We start from the raw sequence: 21,231 nt of genomic DNA on the forward strand, positions 1-21,231 counted from the left end.
CACACAATTAGAAAATCTGAAACAACTCGCGTAAAACAAACAAATGGTTGCCTAGCAATTGTGGTGGGTCAGTGAAAAAGCTTGCGCGGCGGGTCATAGGTTCGCCTTCACTGGCCTAGATCCTAGGTTCAGAATGCTCAAATATGAAGTGCTTTCTTTTTGCTTCTTCTAAGTTTTGTACTTAAATACATCAAAAAAAAGTTTTCGTTCATACTTCCCTATGATGCAAATGGGTTTTAACAGACAATTCCTATCATGATTATTGCTACCATGGTCAATACATCTATCTCTCAAAGCTGTGCGTATAAAACTATCTGCTTTGAACTAAACATCCTGGCCATATTTTATTAAGAAATGTAATCAATCGCCGGTCTAAACACTATCCCAGGCTAAATAATTTAGATCTAAAAGCCAAGATAGACTATTACTTTACTTCCGAAAGGTCTTCATTATACAGGCGAAATACTTTACTACATTTTAATTACTTCTACTTTGTAGGGGACTCCTGAAACTGTGGGCTTTCCATGTTTTATCTCCTCTTGTTTTCCTTAACATTGGGAAAGAACCGTGAAGAATTCAGCTGGATGGATGACCAGATCAAGTACCTCGCACAATCCATACAGCATATCTATTGCTTGACTCACCGGCGCAAGTCATATATGGGTTTATAACTTCCGCATTATTTTATACGTTCTCTTCGCGGTTTAGGGTAATCTGGGTTTAAATAACACCACTTTTAATAATATTTTAATTATTTATTTTTACATCAGGAAATAGATGACTATGTTTCAGCTTAGCCATGACCGCCACCTGGAATGAGTTGACTGATCCATTCGCTCAATACGACGTTCACTTTCCAATCTCGCAAGGAATTCCATCATCAGCTACAGCATCGCCATCTGCGCAACCTGGAACCAAACAAGTCCCATTAAATATATAATTAAATACAGTTTTACCCCGATAGATGTTTTTAGTTTGAAGGCTTAGTATAATTTAAAATGCGGCGAGTTACAATTTGTGTGAGTGTATTACATTACTCATTTCCTATATTTTCTAGGTAATTGGAGGAGATCATAAATAATTTTATATAATGGAATTCATTTAAATAAAACAAATGGATAAAAAATTAAAATAAAATGAAATAAACGAAAATGGCGTCCTTTATGTAGTGCTACTGTTTATGTAACTATGATAGTTAAAATCCAGGTAACCACAATAACTTGTAAACAATATTAAAGTACAGTGCGAGCGTCTGCCCAAGAACTAGTTGTCTATTCTGTTATTAGTGACAGGACATAGCTTTGTTAATTTTCTTTCCTCTTCTTTAAAGAGGTTTACGCCTAAGCGTAATTTTTTCTAACGGCTGACATTGTTGGCGAGTTGAAATTAACGGATTTAAACCGGAAGCTATGAGTTTTTACTGTCTCCTAACTGAAGAGGAGGAAACGCAGAGAAAAGTGGGCAGCCCTCATGGTCGTTAAACAATCATAATCAATGGGTCAGAATCTATTTACTTAAAACTTTGCTACAAGAGGTGATTTTTGGTTGTGAAGCACTCCAAGGTAATTTAATTTGATATTCTCAATTTATGGCAGATATTCTCCAAACGACTAAAACACCCGAAGAAGTTGTCCTTGTCATAGATAATTTTAAATAAACTGAGTGTAATTGCAACAGCTAGCCTGGCATTGTTCGAATATTGCATATTATCAATATCTATAGATTCCTTAGACACAAAGCAAACCTGCAAACATTCAGCTATACTTTAAATATTTGAACAATGTATATCAATTTCTAAACTTACTTGCTAGAGCTTGCATAAAAAATCCTGCAATACACACAACTGTGAACAGAATCTGAAAGAGAAAAAAAAATACTGCAAATATCAGAATTAAACCAAATGAGTTTCTGCCAACCTTAAAAGTTTATCATTAAAATCTTAAATTATTTTCTGTAACATTTATGTATACAGGATGAAGGTCCTCAAAACTTAATATTTTATACAATACTAGCTGTACCCGTTCACACGTTGCTGTGTTTGAACAAAAAGGCAATTTTGATACCTCAAACATAATTTATTAATGACCAAATGTATACAATACATCGAAATGAAAATTAACAATAAAATTATCCCTACTTCAGAGTACAGTAGTGTCCTTGCAAAGGTAGCATTTCTACATAATGTGAAAAATTCAGTTAATGTTGTTGGCGGTGGTGGTGACATTGCTCTTGCACGTACATTTTCTGATGTAAAATACACACGCTGTCCATTTTCAAGAAGTACTGCTAAATGAACAACCGTTGGATATCGCTCATGAATGGAAAATGATAAAATACGCCATACAGCCTCATTGCTACTTATGAAGCGTCCCAGTTGATATTGGGTGACTTCATCGTTAGATGCAGTTGTATTTTCCACCCCAAACATATTCCCATATCGCTTCCTTTGTTCACATATTTGCAAATATATTTTATAGCTTTCACTGAATTGCAGTACCCAACATTTATGTGTGCGTTATACGTTTTTAGTAGTAATGGAGAATATGGTACTACCCAACGATTATCAACATCAATAGTATTGAGTACTTTTAGTTTAATGGATTTTCCACCATCTTCGGTGTAATTTATTCTCGTATTAATAATTGCAAAAAACTGTTTTTCATGGTTTTCATGGTTACACTTTTAACAAATATTACTAATTAAATGTTATTTTGATATTTTTGGGATATTTGTTCGGGAGCACCTAGAACCCCAACTCTGATTTTTAAAAAAAATTGCAAAAACCTTCCCGGGGATATACCTAATAATTTCCCAAATTTTCACGGCGATCGGATGTATGGTTTTTGAATCTATCGAGTACAAACAAACAGACACACATTCATTTTTATATATATAGATATATGAGTATTAATACAAATTTAATAATGCAAACATTGCAAATAATGCAATGGTTTAAATTCATTTAGGATTAGGTCACTTTTAGAGTGTGCAGGAATATTTGTTAAAAGTACTGCACACTCGAGTTAGATTCTACGGAAATAGCCTCCTTACGATAGACTATTCACTTGAAGCGGATAAGTCAACATGATTGTATATTTGTCTAAATGAAGCTAAACCCAAATACAATACTTTGATTGATTCTTGACGAAATGTGAGTTTTGCAAAATGTGTGTTTTGTAAAATGTGAGTAATGAATTAAGGGATGGTACCATCGGCGAAACCGCATTCCCCCTCGTCGACCAGATCGATGATGTAAGAGGGGAGCGCGGTGCGATATCCGATAGCCTAGGCTCCACCTTACCTTGCTATGCAAGATATGTATGTGGCAGCCCGATAGGCCAATAGGTACCATCCCAGCTCTAGTGGCCATTGATTAAGAAAAGAGAAAATGTGTGGTGGGCGCTAATGGCCATAGACGTCGATGCGCCGACCAAAAAAAAAAAAAAAAAAAAAAAAAAAAAAAAAAAAAAAAAAAAAAAAAAAAAAAAAAAAAAAAAAAAAAATAGTTTACTCTTGGTAATGGACAATTATTCTCTCTATCTTTTTAATTCTCTATAAATACTAATTACTTCAACGGTATCTGAAGAAAACCTTTTACATAAATGATTTTGTAAAGTACTAATCATTTTTTATTTGCAGTGATATTTTGAGAATTGATTTAGATTCAAGTTCTATTTCTAACCAATAGTAAGATAAAGTCATTAATGTAAAATCATTAAGATTGATTACTAATGAATGTGTCGAATATTTAACAATAATAATAATACTTACATAAATGGGTCTTCATTGCGTCAAATGAAATGAACCAAATTTTCTAAACGTTAGCGGTATTTATATTCCACACTTGGAGTATATTTAAACTTTAATAGGTTATCAAATAGATTCAAATTTGGTGCCATTAATGAAATTTAATTATTTTATAAATAAGGCCAGTTATTATTGGATTTTATTTAGAGTAATGAAAAAAAAATTGCTGTGATACGGTAAAATCAATGGTAATTGGCAATCAGAATATTATCGTAAAGTGTCAGAATTTCCCCATTAAGTTATTAAAATAAAAAAATATATGTAATAAAAAAGATTGTGGTTTGTTAGACTGTAGCGGTTTGTACAGAGTTCTTGGTATTCCTGCGGGCAACACAGCCTCATGAGGAAAACATTAAAACTCTCCAGATCCATATAGGGTATTACAAAGGTTGGTCCAAGGTGGATCTTTTAATCTTTCGTCCTGTTAGTAATTAACAATTTTCCATTTGTTAATGCGGAGTATTATCGACTAAAGAAATATTCTTTTTAGTTTTTAGCAATCATTATTTAATAAAACGGAAGTAAAAAATAAAGTAGCAATAAAACGCAGTAGTTGACCACAATTGTTTGGGCAACTTATTTGAATGACATAATGGAGGTTTTTTTTTATCAAAGTTAATTAATAATAATTCAAAAATAAAATGGTTATTTTCTTTACGTTCCTTCACCAAAAATTGACATTTGAGTAAATAAGTAGTGAAAAGTCGCTTACTCAAAATCCCAGTTTTCTGCATTTACACCCCTCGGTTCAGGGTAGGGTTTAATTAAAAACCAAAAACATTCATATGGACTTGAAGCTCAATAAATGCGCAACTCTAGCTGTTTCGTTTGGAATAAGTTGATTTGTTGTAGGATAAAGGATAGAAAAGTTACGGACCTTTTTTATGGTAAAAAACACGAATATCAATGGAAAAGTTAGAATGCAAATATCTTGGACACTATTGAGAATCGGGCCAAAGTGAAGTGAATATTTTTTGTTGCATTTGAGCTGCTGAATCACCTCCAGAAGTTTCGACCACTCCTTGAAGGTGTCTTCCTTTACTGAGTACAGTGGCGCCACGCTATCGTCTTTATAATAAAGGTTGGATACTTTTTAGACAGGCCTCGTATATGTCAGTAGAGCGCGAACTTCTTTGGTAAATTTTTTTTAACCAATATGTATCTTCGGAAGATGAACAATGGAATTGGGCCATACGTTATAAACTCGCATGAATCCAAAGCTTACTATAAAAAAATCCTCAGCACAATCTTCCAAAAATATATTTATTTTATATAGCATTATAATATAAGGTACGTTATGCATAACAAGAAATCACTGTTTAAAAGGTGCGCGCTTCCAGCGGGCGCGCCAAAAAAGTTACAAAAACAGGCGCGCGTATCTTACAGATAAACTTAGCTATTTTTAATTTTTCCTATCACTAGAAGAAATGAAATTAATTAAATAACAGCTGTAATTATTAATAATGAAATAACAAATAAAAATGGCTCAGAAAACGACAGTACTTTTTATTTTTTACAAGACAATAAGTTTAATAATTGCAGTCAGCATGTTTAGCCACTAGACTGTCTCAAAGCTTTCGCAGATATTTCCTCCTCGTATCTGAGATATACAATGTCTTTTTCTGTCAGTAGAAAACATTATTCTTATAAACAATGTTGAAAATAGTTCAATTTGATGGACACGTGTAAAAAAAAAAATATAAATAATTGATAAGCTTGAAAACTTACTCGATTGGTCGCGAGTATATGTCAAGCATGGATCGACAATTGCAAAGAAATGTACAACCCCAAACAAGATGAGATTGGCATTAAAGGAAACTAGTCGTGAGGGTGTAGCATTGCTTAAAGAACAGCACCCTCCGCCGCTCTGTCACTAAACTGCGACTTTTTAGTCTTTTTAGTCTTAGTCTGTATCTGTGAGATACTCGCGCCCGCTGGAAGGTTAACTTCTAATTTTTTTTAACTCATTATACAGGGTGACAAGTTATATGCTCCACCCACTTTTTTTTTTAACGGCGGGAAATTTCGAAAAAATAAAAAACACGTATTTAATCATTTTTAGTCTAGTTTATTTTCAATGATTGACCCATTTTTTTAAACCCTTGTATCTCGAGATACAGCATCCAACTTTTGTTTTTTCAAATGGAACGTTATATTTTCTGTTGCATATTTTTATAGTATTTGAGCTCCTAAGAAAAACAAAAAAAAAATTTTTGAAATCGGTTAGGTTTTTCAAAAGGTGTGGTACTTTAAAATATGAAAAACAAATTTCAGTTTATTGTCAAAATTACGTTATTTTGTTTAAAGAGTCTGTTCAAACTGGGCACAATCAACGGATAGGCAAGCCAAAACTCTGGACTCCCACGCTCTGATTGTAGCAGCACTTATGATGGCAAAGTCAAGATCTAGGCAGACTGGAGTTATTCGACGTTCTTCGACTGAAAACTTTATTTTTTAGATATCCCCACACAAATTAGTTCAGATGTTTTTGTGTAATGGTGATAGCAACCATTTTATGGAATTCCAATCTAATATTTCTAATTTTTTCTAAATTTGATTTCAACTACGACTAAAAACAAAACTTTTTTCTTGAAGCAAGTGGAAGAACAGTGTACAAAAGAACATCAGTTCTTTAGATTAAAAAGACGTAAAGTTTTTGCCGTTTTCGTCGATTATAAAAGAGCCTTTAACTCTTATTAAATCATAATAAATTATAATTTAAATTATATAATCTGGGTTTGAGTAAAAAATGTTTACATTTATTAATGCATTTGTATGGTAATGCTGCAACGGTAATTTCTGATGGTTTAATCACAAGTAATGAGATTTCCATAACTGAGGGAGTTTTACAAGGAGAAATTTTGAGTCCCCTCCTCTTCTCCTTGTACGTGTCCGATATTGTGGAATTCTTTACTAGCCGTAATTCTATCGGCCTCGCTGTAACTGATGTAAAAGATCTACATATGATATTATATGCAGACGATATGGTGCTACTCTCACCTACCTGGATTGGGGCCCAAAGAAATCTTAATATACTTCACTATTATTGTACTGAAAGTAGCTTTACTGTGAACATAAATAAAACTTTTGCAGTGGTGTTTACTAAAGGAGTTAATTCTTCTAACATTAAACGTTTAATGTATAACCTACAACCGATTGAATTTTGTAGTCAGTTCACCTACTTAGGTGTCCCGTTTTTTCGTTCTGCTAAATTTATTAGAACAAGTGAACACTTTCTAGCTAGAAATAGTACTGCTACAGCTGTAGTTCGATCCTTCTTGCAATCATCTAAATGTGATGATTGGAAAGCCAGAATCCATCTGTATGACGCCATCTCTGAGAGCGTGTTATTATATCTATCGGAAGTTTGGGGTCCTTGTTATTCTCATGTTCTGGAGAGAGGTCAATTAAGATTTTTAAAATTATTATTACACCTTTCAAGATCCACTCCTGACTCATACGTTAGACTGGAAACTGGTAGATGTCACACACAGTTTAAAATTTTTAAACGCATGTTAAATTGGTGGCAATCTTTACTTGCTATGCCAAATTCTCGATTGCCTAAAATATGCTATTCTAGACTGCTAGAACTGTGTAATTTCACCGTGCCATATAATTGGGCGGCAGAAATGAGAAGATATTTAATTTCTATAGGATCAGATCATATTTGGCAGTCTCAAGATTTCCAATTAGTTCATGATAACTACAATAATTTGTTAGTCTCCTTCAAAAATAATTTGTTCAGTAAGGATATAGATCTTGTTTTAAACAGTCGTAGTACCATTTACAGATTTTTTTGTAACTTCTCTTACTCTTGTGAACTCTTTCTTACTTTCAGTACTCACATTAACAAATTGAGGCTAATCGCACAAACTACATTTATCTCATAAAAAATGTTTTAATATTTACATAAATAAAGAGAAATTTCGCTTTGATACCACTCAATTCTGTATATTTTGTAATCTGAACCAGCCTGATGATTTAGTTCATAACTTTATAGTCTGTCCAGCTTTTGATTCGTTAAGAAACAAATTTTTAATTAAACATTTTCTGCCTTCTATTAGTAATGAGCAACAATTAATAAAGTTATTGACCTTTTTGGAGCCAGGGCATTTGTCTAAATTAAATGACATTTTCTTCTTTTCTATTAACTTATTAAAATATAGAAAACTGCTTATTTAGTTTAATTAATCACTACGATCTTACTGACAAGTTATTCTTTTTTTTTTGCTCATATATTTGCACATTTATTTTATTGACTTTTTTTCCCCCTTTGTACAATGATTATTAATATTAATTTTTGGTTAGTAGATTATGTTTATTTGCAAACTGCTCTATTTTACATTTATATATTATAATTTGCATCTGGGGTCTAGCCCCATACAAAAGGAGAAAAAAGTTTGGCGCGACAATACAAGTAAATATACACAGAAATACTGAACAATATCACAAATGTAGTACAAACAATGCATAATTTTTTTTTTTTTTAATTATTTAAATGTTATCTAAATTTATTATTATTTTTTTATTTTATTTCATTTTTTATTTATTTATTATATTTTATTTTTTTCTTTATTCTATAAAGGATCTCAACCTTAGTGCTGATGAAAAAAAATAAATAAATATTTCTATAATCTTTCATGGACGAGGGGTTCAAAACCAGACCAGGCCAGGAGGAATCAGGGTTTATATGAGCGAGGTAGCGTTCTCTAAATGGCGTGAATTAGATTTACATAGAGCACAATCTTGTTGCGGATCTATTTTATAAGAAATGGCGTTTATTGTTATTATAATGTGATATTTACTTGCAGTTCTAAGTTGAGCAATCAGTTTAATAAATGTTATTGAAATATTCTGCGTGAGGTAATTTTGTGTATCCTCCTGCTTGGAGGATTTTAATTTGTTATTGTCAGTATTTCTATTTTTTTTTTTTCTTTTTTTTTTGGCGCATCAACAGCTGAGGTCATTAGCGCCCGGAGCTTTTTCCAGTGCACTGCCGGCCTCCGGACAGTGTTCTCTCGTTACAGACAACACTGTCCATCACCGGACAGTGAGCTGTAAGAAGCTCCTAGGAAGAGAAAATCTAAGGGTCAGCTGCTGGATTCGAACCCGGGAGTATTTCTATTTTTTTTTTTTTTTTTTTGCGCATCAACAGCTGAGGTCATTAGCGCCCGGAGCTTTTTCCAGTGCACTGCCGGCCTCCGGACAGTGTTCTCTCGTTACAGACAACACTGTCCATCACCGGACAGTGAGCTGTAAGAAGCTCCTAGGAAGAGAAAATCTAAGGGTCAGCTGCTGGATTCGAACCCGGGACCTCCGCGTGGGAGTCCAGTATGCTAACCTCATAGCTAATCCCTTCCCTGAGTATTTCTATAATACAATTTCTAAATAATACAAAATGTATAAGTAAAAGAGTATTTCTATTATTTTTCTTTTACTTATACATTTTGTATTATTATTTTTATAATTATTATTATTTTTCTGTATCTTTATTATTTTTATTTCTTTGAAGTGTTCACTTTTAATTTAGAAAATTTTCTATTTACTTGATATACGAGGGTCCTTTGAAAAGTCCGTGCAAAGTCAGAGAGATAGCACCACTGGCGCGTATCGAGGTTATGTTTAGTTAGTAGCATCTCTTGGAAGAACACACACCAAGTTTCAGCCAGATCGGTCTATTTCCTTGTGTTTGGCATTCGTTTGAATCGAGGAAGTCGAGTGATTTTCAAAAAATGGACGAAAAAGAATTTCGTGTGTTGATTAAATACTACTTTATGAAAGGCAAAACGCCTCAGGAGACTAAAGAGAAGCTTGATAAACATTATGGTGACTCTGCACCTTCGATTAGAACAGTTTATAAGTGGTTTCAAAATTTTAGGAGTGGCCATATGGGCACAAGTGATGCTGAACGTTCTGGACGCCCTGTTGAGGTTACTACTCCAGAAATCATTGATAAAATCCATGATATGGTGATGGATGACAGAAGAGTGAAGGTGCGTGAGATTGCTAGTGCTGTGGGCATCTCGAATGAACGGGTACATAATATTTTGCATCAACATTTGGACATGACAAAGCTATCCGCAAGATGGGTGCCGCGATTGCTCACGCTTGACCAAAAACGAAATCGTGTGAAGTGTTGCAAGGACGGTTTGCAGCTGTTCCAGAAGAATCCGCAGGACTTTAAGCGTCGTTTCGTCACTGTGGATGAAACATAGATACATCACTACCACTCCTGAGACCAAAGAACAATCTAAACAATAGGTTACCAAGGGGGAATCTGCGCCAAAAAAGGCGAAGACCGTTACTTCGGCCGGAAAGATTATAGCGACTGTCTTTTGGGATTCGCAAGGAATAATCCTCATCGACTATCTGGAAAAGGGTAAAACTATTACAGGTGCATATTATTCATCGTTATTGGACTGTTTGAAAACCGAGCTGCAAGAAAAACGCCCACGATTGGCCCACAAAAAAGTCCTTTTCCATCACGACAACGCACCAGCTCACACCTCAGCAGTTGTGGTCGCAAAATTAATGGAAATAGGGTTCCAACTCGTTTCACATCCCCCCTATTCTCCAGACTTGGCTCCCTCGGACTACTATTTGTTCCCCAATATGAAGAAATGGTTGGCGGGAAAAAGATTTTATTCAAACGAGGAGGTGATTGCAGAAACGAATGGCTATTTTTCAGACTTGGACAAATCCTATTATTCGGAAGGGATCAACAAACTAGAGCAGCGTTGGACGAAGTGTATAAGCCTAAAAGGAGACTATGTTGAAAAATAAAAAAGGTTTACCCCAAAAAATTAAGTAGTTTTTATTTTTGCACGGACTTTTCAAGCGACCCTCGTAGGTAAGCTAATTTGCAAATATTATGTCTGATTCTTACTTGATGGATAATTATTTTAATTTAATATTATTACTCCTTAGTTTACTTTTTATTTACTTTCTTTTCATTGTAACTCTTTTAGGATTCTGGTAAATGTAAAGAATAGTTACCCGGGGGTGTGGCCTAATTCGAAGTGATTCTGATTCGCTGTTACTATAGAACCCGCCATATTCATATATAAATATAAAACTATTTCTTTATTTTATATTTACATTTAAATCTGGCGGGTTATATGGTAACAGCGAATCAGAATCACTTCGAATTATTTATTTAAGATTCATAATTTTATTTAAACCCCCCTTTATATGGGGGCTTTGCCCCCACACCCCCCTCCTAACCTACCTAATCACCCTCAATTTTTTAATTTGAGTCACAAGATTCATTACAATAATTACAAAGAACAACACAAAAGAAACTTACCTTATTCTGTGGAGTCCTTTTCCTGAGGAGGGTATACTTGTCGGGGTCGAATAGCCTCGGCACCTCCAACCATACTTATCAATCGCACTATTTTTTTTTGTTATTTTCATATCACATCCACACTTCGGACATACATATCTCTTACTGATCAAACCAACATCCATACAAAATTTTAAAACATTCATTACTCCATCCTCACTCACACTACAATCATGCCTTAATTTAAAAAAAAAAACTGCAAATTTAAAACGCTCGTGCTCACAAAGTTACAAAAAAAAGGCACCTCAGGTCACAAACAGGGCACTCGCGGGAACTAATAATACATTAAAAAGGAAGCAGTTGCTATGCAGTAAGTGTACTGCGCATGCGCGTGAAACATAAGAGTTACGAAATTCGCACAATCCGAAACAGTTCATTGGCGGGAAGTAGTTTAAAAACTCAACGGTAAGTGCGCTGTACTGCCTAAAAATAAACAGGCCACCACCATCGGGTAACTATTCTTTACATTAGCCATTACGGTAAACTGTATCTGAAGAAAACCTTTTACATAAATGATTTTATAAAGTACTAATCATTTTTTATTTGCAGTGATATTTTTGAGAATTGAATTAGATTCAAATTCTATTTCTAACCAATAGTTAGATAAAGTCATTAATGTAGAAACATTAAGATTGTTTACTTGTGAATGTGTCCAATATTTAACAATCAGAAAAATACTTACATAAATGGAGGTCTTCATTGTGTCAAATGAAATGAAAATTTTCTAAATGTAAGTGGTATTTATATTCTACACTTGGAATATATTTAAACTTTAATAGGTTATCAAATAGATTAAAATTTGGTGTCAATCATTAAATTTAATTATTTTATATAGATAAATAAGGCCAGTTATTATTGGATTTTATTTAGAGTAATGAACGAAAAATTGTTGTGATACGGAGAAAGCAATTGTAATTGGCAATTAGAATATTTAGCGTAGAGTGCCCAAACTTCCCCCTTAAGTAATTGAATTTTATTTTAAAACAAAGAAAATGATAATAACTTCGACAAAATTGCTATGGTTACCTTGAAGTTTCAGTTAATTATTTTTGCAATAAGATTGTTTAAACAATTCATACAAGAAAAGCGAAAAATATAATAAAACAAAAATTACACTTTTAAATTTAAAAAAAAAAAGTGCTCCTAATTTCGTCACCTGGCATCAAGATAAAGAAAATAAATAAAGCATTTTGCTCGATGTGTTTAGGGAAAACAGTTGGTCGGCTAATATTTCTGTTTACCGTCTGGTTCTAATGAGGATTTGGCAGAATCCTTCAGCGTTCTTCTTGGAACTTGAAATGTTTTTTTGCTGCCGTTTTAAATCCCATTTCATTTTTTCTCACCGCCTTCGCTGCTTCTATCATTGCCTTAGGATTCCATTGCTTTCGTTTCGTCATCTAAATCGATAGTAAATAGTCCACTGTTTTCTTTAACTGTTTCAAATATGAAATAAAAATAATGTTCTAAATTTAGTCCCCGGGATAAAATTAAGACTACTTAAGGGGATGGAATTAGAAACTATTATTACATTTTTAAAGATGGCTACCGCTTAAGAAAAAACACATGAATGTACTGGCGTTTAGTTTAAGAATTTCAAAATAAAGACAATATGGGACATGCCCTGAGCAAAATTAATACTTTAACGAACCGTAAAAGACTGGAACTCATTTTGAAACACTATCAAATATAACAATTTATTGTGGCTAAAAATATAACACTTCAAAACTCGGCTGGACATGAACCGTACCCCGAGTAATCGTTTCCAAACGATTACTGCTGCCTCAATATAGCTTTCTTAACGTTTCCATTAGAGTGCAGTACTTGAAGATTGTTTTGAATTAGGCAACGAAATTAGGCGCAGGAATGAAATTCGGGCACTTTTCCCTATTACTCGATAATAATATTATATTTAAAATTAATTAGTAAATAACTCATTTTCATTTTCATATTTAATTAAATATTTTAAAACATATTAATTTTGAATAAATAGGATTTTTTTTTTATCGATTTTTGTAATCAAACTGATTCTTTTTTTGATGTTTTAAGTGAATCGCCTCTTTCTAGCCCCGATTTAAGGGGTAAGGCGACAATAGAATCACAAAACACTATCACCATCACAAACTAGAGAGAAAATACTTCAACAAACTTTATGGTTTTTTTTATATCTCGCTTTGTTTAAGAGTTATTTCAAAAGTGACCGGTTTAAGTGGGACAACCTGTATATTAAAATTTGGAACTTTAATTTAGATACTCTTACAAAGTACATCTTCGAGCGAAGTTTCTTATGTTACGGTGCAAGGTTGGAGTGTTGGCAGGACACTTTTTCTTGTTTTATTGAAAATTTTGTAAAGAGTGAAATCTTATGATCCTTTTATGATCTTGGACTTGCCTTATCCTTTCCTTCTTTTTTAAAACCCGAATTGACTTTAACTGTAAGCATTAATAAGTTAATAAAGTTAATAAATGTCACCAGCTGACCCCAAATACATTTAACTTCGTTTTGATTTATAATTAACTGCTTGAGACATCATTTGTATTATTCGACGTTGTTAATTTGTAAATTTGGAAATATGTAAATGGAAGAACAGCGTCCTCCTAATAGAAATTTAGAAATGTTTAACAAGAAAATTATCACTTTTTTTTGCTTTTGGCGCATCGACAGATTTGGTCATTAGCGCCCACTAACAATCATTATCCATGATATTTAGGGGATAAATTTAATATCGTTTTTGATGCACACTCTAGTGTTAATTGGCTTATTATTCATTGCTTCCTAGATACTGATTAAATATCTTCTTTGCATACAAACCAAATTATTGCATAATAAACAATCTTATTAATCATTTTCTCAACTCTCCTCCTTCATTAAATTGTATCGTATGATACCATAAGTCTTTCTTCAATGACTAAACCCAGGAAAGCCAGATTCTCTATCATCTCCATTGCTCCCTGGCCAAGGCATCTTTGAAAAAGAGATGACTTCCCTCTCTCAGCTGTACTTATAAACCTCTGCTTTTAACTAAACATCCTGGCCCTTCCAGGTCACATATTAGTAAGTAATATAATCAACCGTCGGTCTAAACACTATCCCAGGCTAACTAATTTAGAACTTAAGGCTAAATCCCCAAGATGTACTGTTGTTTTACTTCCTAAATGTCTTCATTACGCTGGCGAATTACTTTTCAAGATTCGTCATTGACTTCGCCATTTTAATTACTCACTTAGTAATGCTTTGTGGGAGAGTCCTGAAACTGAAGGCTTTGCATGTTTTATCTCCTTGTTTTCCTTAACTTAGAGAAAGTTTCGTCTAGAATTTAACTGGTCAGATGACCAGATCATGTACCTCGCACAATCCATACAGCATATCTATTGCATTGCTCACCGGCGCAAGTTATATATGGGTTTATAACTTCCGCATTATTTTATATGTTCTCTTCGCAGTATAGGATAATCTGGGTGTTAATAAACATCACTTTTAATAATAAATTATTTATTTTTTTTGACATCAGCAAATAGATGACCATGTTTCAGCTTAGCCAAGACCGCCATCTGGAATAACATGTATGATCCATTCACTCAATACGTCGTTCACTTAAGCGGAATGAAGCAAATCTCTCCATTTTCATCTATTAAATCGCCATCTTCGCAACCTGGAACCAAACCAGTGCTAGTTAATATATAATTAAATACAGTTTTGCCCTGATAGATGTTTTTACTTTGAAGGCTTAGTATAATTTTTGAATGAGGCAAGATACAATTTGTGTGAGTGTATTACATTATTCATTTTCTAGGTAATTGAAGGGATCATTAATAATTTTATATAATGGAATACATTTTTTTAAAAAATGATAAAAAGATTAAAATAGAATGAAATAAACAAAAAAATGGCATTCCTTATGTAGAGCCACTGTTAATGTAAACTATGATAGTTAAAATCCAGGCAACAACAATAACTTGTAAATAATATTAAAGTACAGTGCTAGCGTCTGCCCAAGAACTAGTTGTCTATTCTGTTATTAGTGACAGGACATAGCTCTGTTAATTTTCTTTCCTCTCTTTTAAAGGAGTTTCCACGCCAACGTAATTTTTCCAACGGCTGACATTGTTGGCGAGTTGGAATTAAAGGACACGAATTTTTATTGGTCCCCAGCTGAAGAGGAAAAAAACCCAGCGAAAAGAGGGATGTCCTCATGGACTTTAATCAATTATTTAGTTGTGAAGCACTCCAAGGTAATGGTTGCTAAAATTTATTTTGATATTCTCAATTTTTGGCAGATATTCTCCGGGCGACTAAAACGCCCGAAGAAGTCATCCTTGCTATAGATCACTTTAAATAAACAAAAGAATTGCTTAGCAAGACTGACTGTGATTGCACCAGCTACCTCGATTAGTGAGAATTGTGCATATAGATGAGCATTGTGTGAATAATGCGTAACACCATAATCTACAGATTGCCTTAGACACAAAGAAAACCTGCAGAAAACATTCTGATAAACTTGAATCATTCAAACATGTTTATTAATTTCTAAACTTACTTGCTAGAGCTTGCATAAAAAATGCTGCAACACACACAACTGTGAATAGAATCTGAAAAAGAAAAAAAAAATTATTGTAAATATCAGAATAAAACCAAATAAATTTCTAAGTCTGAGCATGTTACTTTCAAACTAGAAAAGATAACATTTCCTCCTCTATATTACAACCAAACTCCTATTCTAACTTCTGACAGCTTCCTTCGGCAGTTCGTAAAGAAAGAAAAGTTTGAAACATAGTTACCGCTTACACGACCTAAGCGACAGCAAATAAAGTGTCTATCATAGACAGATATTCAACAGATCGAGTTATTTATTTATATACGAGGCCTGTCTAAAAAGTATCCGACCTTTATTTTTCCCTCGCAAAATAAAGACGATAGCGCGGCGCCATTCTACTCAGTAAAGGAAAACACCTTCATGCGTATGTGTGAATTTTGTCACCGACTTCCAGCGCCTCAGTCGCTGCCTGTGGGTCGCTGAGTGAGGTGCTACACAACGTCGGATTACCGATTCTCTCAAGATGACTGGAGAGAACGTGTTGAGCAAAAGCACCGCATCAAATATTGTCAAAAGCTTGGTGATTCTCAAAGCGAAACAATTCGTAAGATTCAGCAGGTGTTTGGAGACGAAGCGATGGGTGAAACACGAATTAAGGAGTGATTCAATCGCTTCAAAGTAGCCGCACATCAGCGGAGAGTGACCAAGTTGTTGTCGCCAGAACGAAAGGACCTCCGTTTTGAAGTTGCACTAACTCCAACCTCTCGGGCAATCTCCCGCACAGTCAAGCGACGATCTGCCATCACCAAATTTCGCACAGTCACAACAACGGCTGCACTCCGCACATTTAAGTTACAATTAAGGACAATTATCTTATATCCAGTTTTTTTTTTTATTTTCAAGAAATACTAATTAATTACTCCAACTGTATCAAAAGAAAACAGTACATAAATGTCCATATCAGATTTTATCAAGTACTAAGTATTTTTCATTTCTGGTGATATTTGTGAGAATATAATTCGATTGGAATTCTTTTTCTAACCAATAATAAGATAAAGTCATTAATGTAGAAACATTAAGATTGATTACTAGTGAATGTGTCCAATATTTTACAATAATAAAAATACTTACATAAATGGAGGTCTTCATTGCGTCAAATGAAATGCACCGTTTTCTAAAATGTAAGTGGTATTTATATTCCACACTTGGAATATATTTAAACTGTAATAGATTATCAAATAGATTAAAATTTGGTGTCAATCATTAAATTTAATTATTTTATATAGATAAATAAGGCCAGTTATTATTGGATTTTATTTAGAGTAATGAACGAAAAATTGTTGTGATACGGTGAAAGCAATTGTAATTGGCAATTAGAATATTTAGCGTAAAGTGCCGAAACTTCCCCCTTAAGTAATTGAATTTTATTTTAAAACAAAGAAAATGATAATAACTTCGACAAAATTGCTATGGTTACCTTGAAGTTTCAGTTAATTATTTTTGCAATAAGATTGTTTAAACAATTCATACAAGAAAAGCGAAAAATATAATAAAACAAAAATTACACTTTTAAATTTAAAAAAAAAAAGTGCTCCTAATTTCGTCACCTGGCATCAAGATAAAGAAAATAAATAAAGCATTTTGCTCGATGTGTTTAGGGATTTTTTTTTATCCGTAACCAATTCAAAAACGGAGAAATCACTGAATATTGAAATTAGATATTCCGCTCAAGTGCCAAATAACACAGGATATCTCAATAATATTTTGGTGGGAATCAGTTAGATTTTCTTTAGTACCTAGAGGGGAGCTCAAATCAATTTCTCTTAATAATAATGGAATAAGAGAAACTAAAAAGTTGTCAAACTAGCAATTAATGCTTTAAAAAATAGGATTGTTTATGTAATGTAGAATTCTGGATTTTTTTACCGCTTCTCCAACTTTATCATCAATACTCATCCGAGATGTGATTGATTAATCGAAGAGGCATGGCTAACTTCTTAAATGATAGATCGGACGCCTATTCATCTAGACGTGGAAATTTTGGGTGACAATCTACTTTTATACAGCCCTAGTTACAATAATGTAAGAGTAATTGAAAGATTGTTTTTGCAAGCCATTGTTGTTTAACGATGAATTTATTCAAGGGACAGTTTATTTTAAGGCCTAGTTTAGATCTGAATTAGATATATGTACTTCTTATAATGTTGGAACAAGATTTCTTCAGGTATTGCTTCAGAATGGGGAGGTTTCAATGTAAAGCTACAACTAGTTTAACACCTATTTTTATTTATTTATTTATTTTTAATATAAGACGCATTATCATCTGAGCTTGATTGACGCCCGGAGCTTTTTTTTTTTAGTGTACTCCGGCCTTGGGAAAGTGATCTCTTGTTAGGAACAAGACCATCCATCAACGGACTGTGAGGATCAGCTGCTCGATTCGAACTCGGGATTTCTGCGTTGGAATCCAGTCTGCTCTCACCTCTGAGCTAATCCCTTTCCAATGAAATTCTTATCTTCCAGATCTCCAAAGTAGCCTTGAAGTAGATCACAAGGTAAAAGGGTCAGATACCTCGGTAAGTTGTAACTTAGTTCTAATAAGATAGTAGTTGTAATGATGCTGGAAGTGATACTTATATTAATTTGAATGGCCAAAGATGTGTTTATTTTACATAATGTTAATTCAATCTTTCTAATCAATAACCTGTACGAAGAACAAAAAAAAATACCACTTAACCTCAAAAGTAACATTAAAACTTCCTACTTAATTAAAGTATTAATAGCTGCTAATATACTTGACTAGGATGGTAATAACAGCTCGAAATTAACTGATCTCCTTGAGTTGGTAAGGCGCCACGCTAGCCGAGCAGATAAGAGGCAACACCTGCAAAGTTAATGTGCATTGTGGTACTGGGTTCGATTCCCGGTCTAAGCCCTTGGATTTTATTTAATGGTTAATAATAGAAATTTACAGTAAAGTATGTTCGCTAGTCGTAGTACTGTATGTTATGATGCTTAGGGAATGTAATTCTGTTATTCCAGCTACGATATGAATGATTGATTGAATATTTCTGAACCACTGTTCTAAATGATAAATAGTGTATTTTTTATTAAGTTATGAGTTGCATTATTTTGTGTTTAACGTCCCTGTTGATTTTCTGTTGATATTGATTACTTCTGAGTAATTAATTCCTCCCTTTGGAGGAATATTTCTCTTATCCTTAAGTTTGAGATAAGTACCAGTGAGGATTTACCAGGACGGATGGCCAGGCCATGAAGTACCAGTGAGGATTTACCAGGACGGATAGCCAGGCCATGAAGAAGTACCAGTGAGGATTTACCAGGACGGATGGCCAGGCCATGAAGAAGTACCAGTGAGGATTTACCAGGACGGATGGCCAGGCCATGAAGAAGTACCAGTGAGGATTTACCAGGACGGATGGCCAGCTAATGAACCCCAATTACAAAACAAACCCACAAAATTCAAATACCTAAATTAAATGTTCTCTCTCTGACAAAAGCTGGACCCTTACAGTAACCAATGAACGATTTCATAATTCCATCTATCATCAGAGGTAAATTAATCAGATTGCTGGCTCAAGCGAAGTTCCCCATTGCAAAATGAGCCCCTTGCGGATGTAGTAAGAGATAGTCTCTTAATTATTCACTTCAGGATTTTTTCCAACATTGTCAGCTGTACCTCGAACAGGTGGATATAAAAAAAATAGACTGAAGGCAACTGAAACCAAACCCCGGAGTACAGCATCAGCTTACCACTCCCCATTATCAATGATACAAGTTAGAATTGTTTGTTTTGTTCATTAGAACTTATTGTAGAAATAAGTTATTGGTCAAAGAAGGGTTGCTATTATTAAAGTGAGGGTAAGAGAATTTCATTTTATTGTAGTTTTTCGATTTTATTAATTGCTGGGTTACTCCAGACGATATGGATTGAAATTAATTAAGTCCCCAGTTACATTTTGAGGGATCACTAAGTAAATCCTATCAATATCTTTGATCATGGTCTCTCTTCGTTCCGATTAATAACATCCTCATTTCACGCATGCATTCTCCACTTCTGCTGAATAATACACCATTCTTAAACCACAAACGAGATTCTTTGTAGGAGACTCCTGAAACTGTGAGCTTTGCATGTTTTATCTCCTCTTGTTTTCCTTAACTTTGGGAAAGAACCGTCAAGAATTCAGCTTGACGGATGACACAAAAAATACAGCATATCTATTGCATTGCTCACCGGCGCAAGTTATATATGGGTTTATAACTTCCGCATTATTTTATATGTTCTCTTCGCAGTATAGGATAATCTGGGTGTTAATAAACATCACTTTTAATAATAAATTATTTATTTTTTTTGACATCAGCAAATAGATGACCATGTTTCAGCTTAGCCAAGACCGCCATCTGGAATAACATGTATGATCCATTCACTCAATACGTCGTTCACTTAAGCGGAATGAAGCAAATCTCTCCATTTTCATCTATTAAATCGCCATCTTCGCAACCTGGAACCAAACCAGTGCTAGTTAATATATAATTAAATACAGTTTTACCCTGATAGATGTTTTTACTTTGAAGGCTTAGTAAAATTTAGAATGAGGCAAGGTACAATTTGTGTGAGTGTACTTCATTATTCTTTTTCTAGGTAATTGAAGGGATCATTAATAATTTTATGTAATGGAATTCATTTTTTTTAAAAATTGATAAAAATATTAAAATAGAATTAAATAAACAAAAAAATGGTGGCACTGTTAATGTAAACTATGATAGTTAAAATCCAGCTAACCACAATAACTTGTAAACAATATTAAAGTACAGTGCGAGCGTCTGCCCAAGAACTAGTTTAGTCTATTCTGATATTAGTGACAGGACATAGCTCTGTTTTTTTTGTTTTTTTTTTGGCGCATCGACTGCTGAGGTCATTAGCGCCCCTCATCATTTTAATCTTCTCTCTTCTTTTAACCACTCGAGCTGGGTCGGCACGCGGTTCCTTCGGGCTTCCACATACTGCACCTTCCCCAGCAAGGTAGGGTGGAGCCCAGGTATGTTTGAGTATATATCCCACTCATCCCCTCTTATCTCATCGATCCAGTCGACGAGGGGGAGAGTGGAATACATCCGTGCCTTCCCCTATCTACACAAACTAAAAATATTAAAGCAAGACCAAAAGTGTTTTATTAACAAATATAACTAATTACTAAACCTAATCTACCATAAGGAGGCTATTTCCTTAGAACTATAATAATGTGCAGTACTTTTAACAAATTTTCCTGCACATTCTAAAATAAACTTTGCCTAAAAATTAACCTAGAGGGGTTGAAATACTTTTAAAAAATTTCTTTCAACCCCGGACAGTGATCTATCCTAAACATTCATACAACTTTCTTGCTAATAAATACTTTTACTCAAATAAATAGATTCACTCCAATAAACACATTCACACCACATTTCACCCCGAGGGGCCTCGTCCGCGTGCGATGGTGTCGAAATTCCATATCATGTGGGCTCTCGAATATGGTGGGGTACAAG

At 34.0% G+C, this 21,231-nt stretch overlaps 2 long non-coding RNA genes across 2 annotated transcripts; both read right to left on the reverse strand.

The window, feature by feature from the left end:
• Positions 1 to 760: 760 nt before the first annotated feature.
• LOC141451401 (uncharacterized) lies at positions 761 to 11,852 on the reverse strand. The gene is made up of 3 exons (XR_012456743.1): positions 11,835 to 11,852; positions 1,805 to 1,856; positions 761 to 908 (listed from the first exon to the last, which is right to left on the reverse strand). It is a non-coding gene; the product is annotated as an uncharacterized lncRNA (long non-coding RNA).
• A 2,810-nt stretch (positions 11,853 to 14,662) lies between these two features.
• LOC141451260 (uncharacterized) lies at positions 14,663 to 17,143 on the reverse strand. Its single transcript, XR_012456643.1, has 3 exons — positions 16,816 to 17,143; positions 15,688 to 15,739; positions 14,663 to 14,802 (listed from the first exon to the last, which is right to left on the reverse strand). It is a non-coding gene; the product is annotated as an uncharacterized lncRNA (long non-coding RNA).
• Positions 17,144 to 21,231: the final 4,088 nt, after the last annotated feature.

The sequence above is a fragment of the Rhodnius prolixus genome, unplaced genomic scaffold, assembly GCF_049639745.1.
Source record: "Rhodnius prolixus isolate KJV_2025 unplaced genomic scaffold, Rpr scaffold_1, whole genome shotgun sequence".
NCBI classification, from domain to species: Eukaryota; Metazoa; Arthropoda; class Insecta; order Hemiptera; family Reduviidae; genus Rhodnius; species Rhodnius prolixus.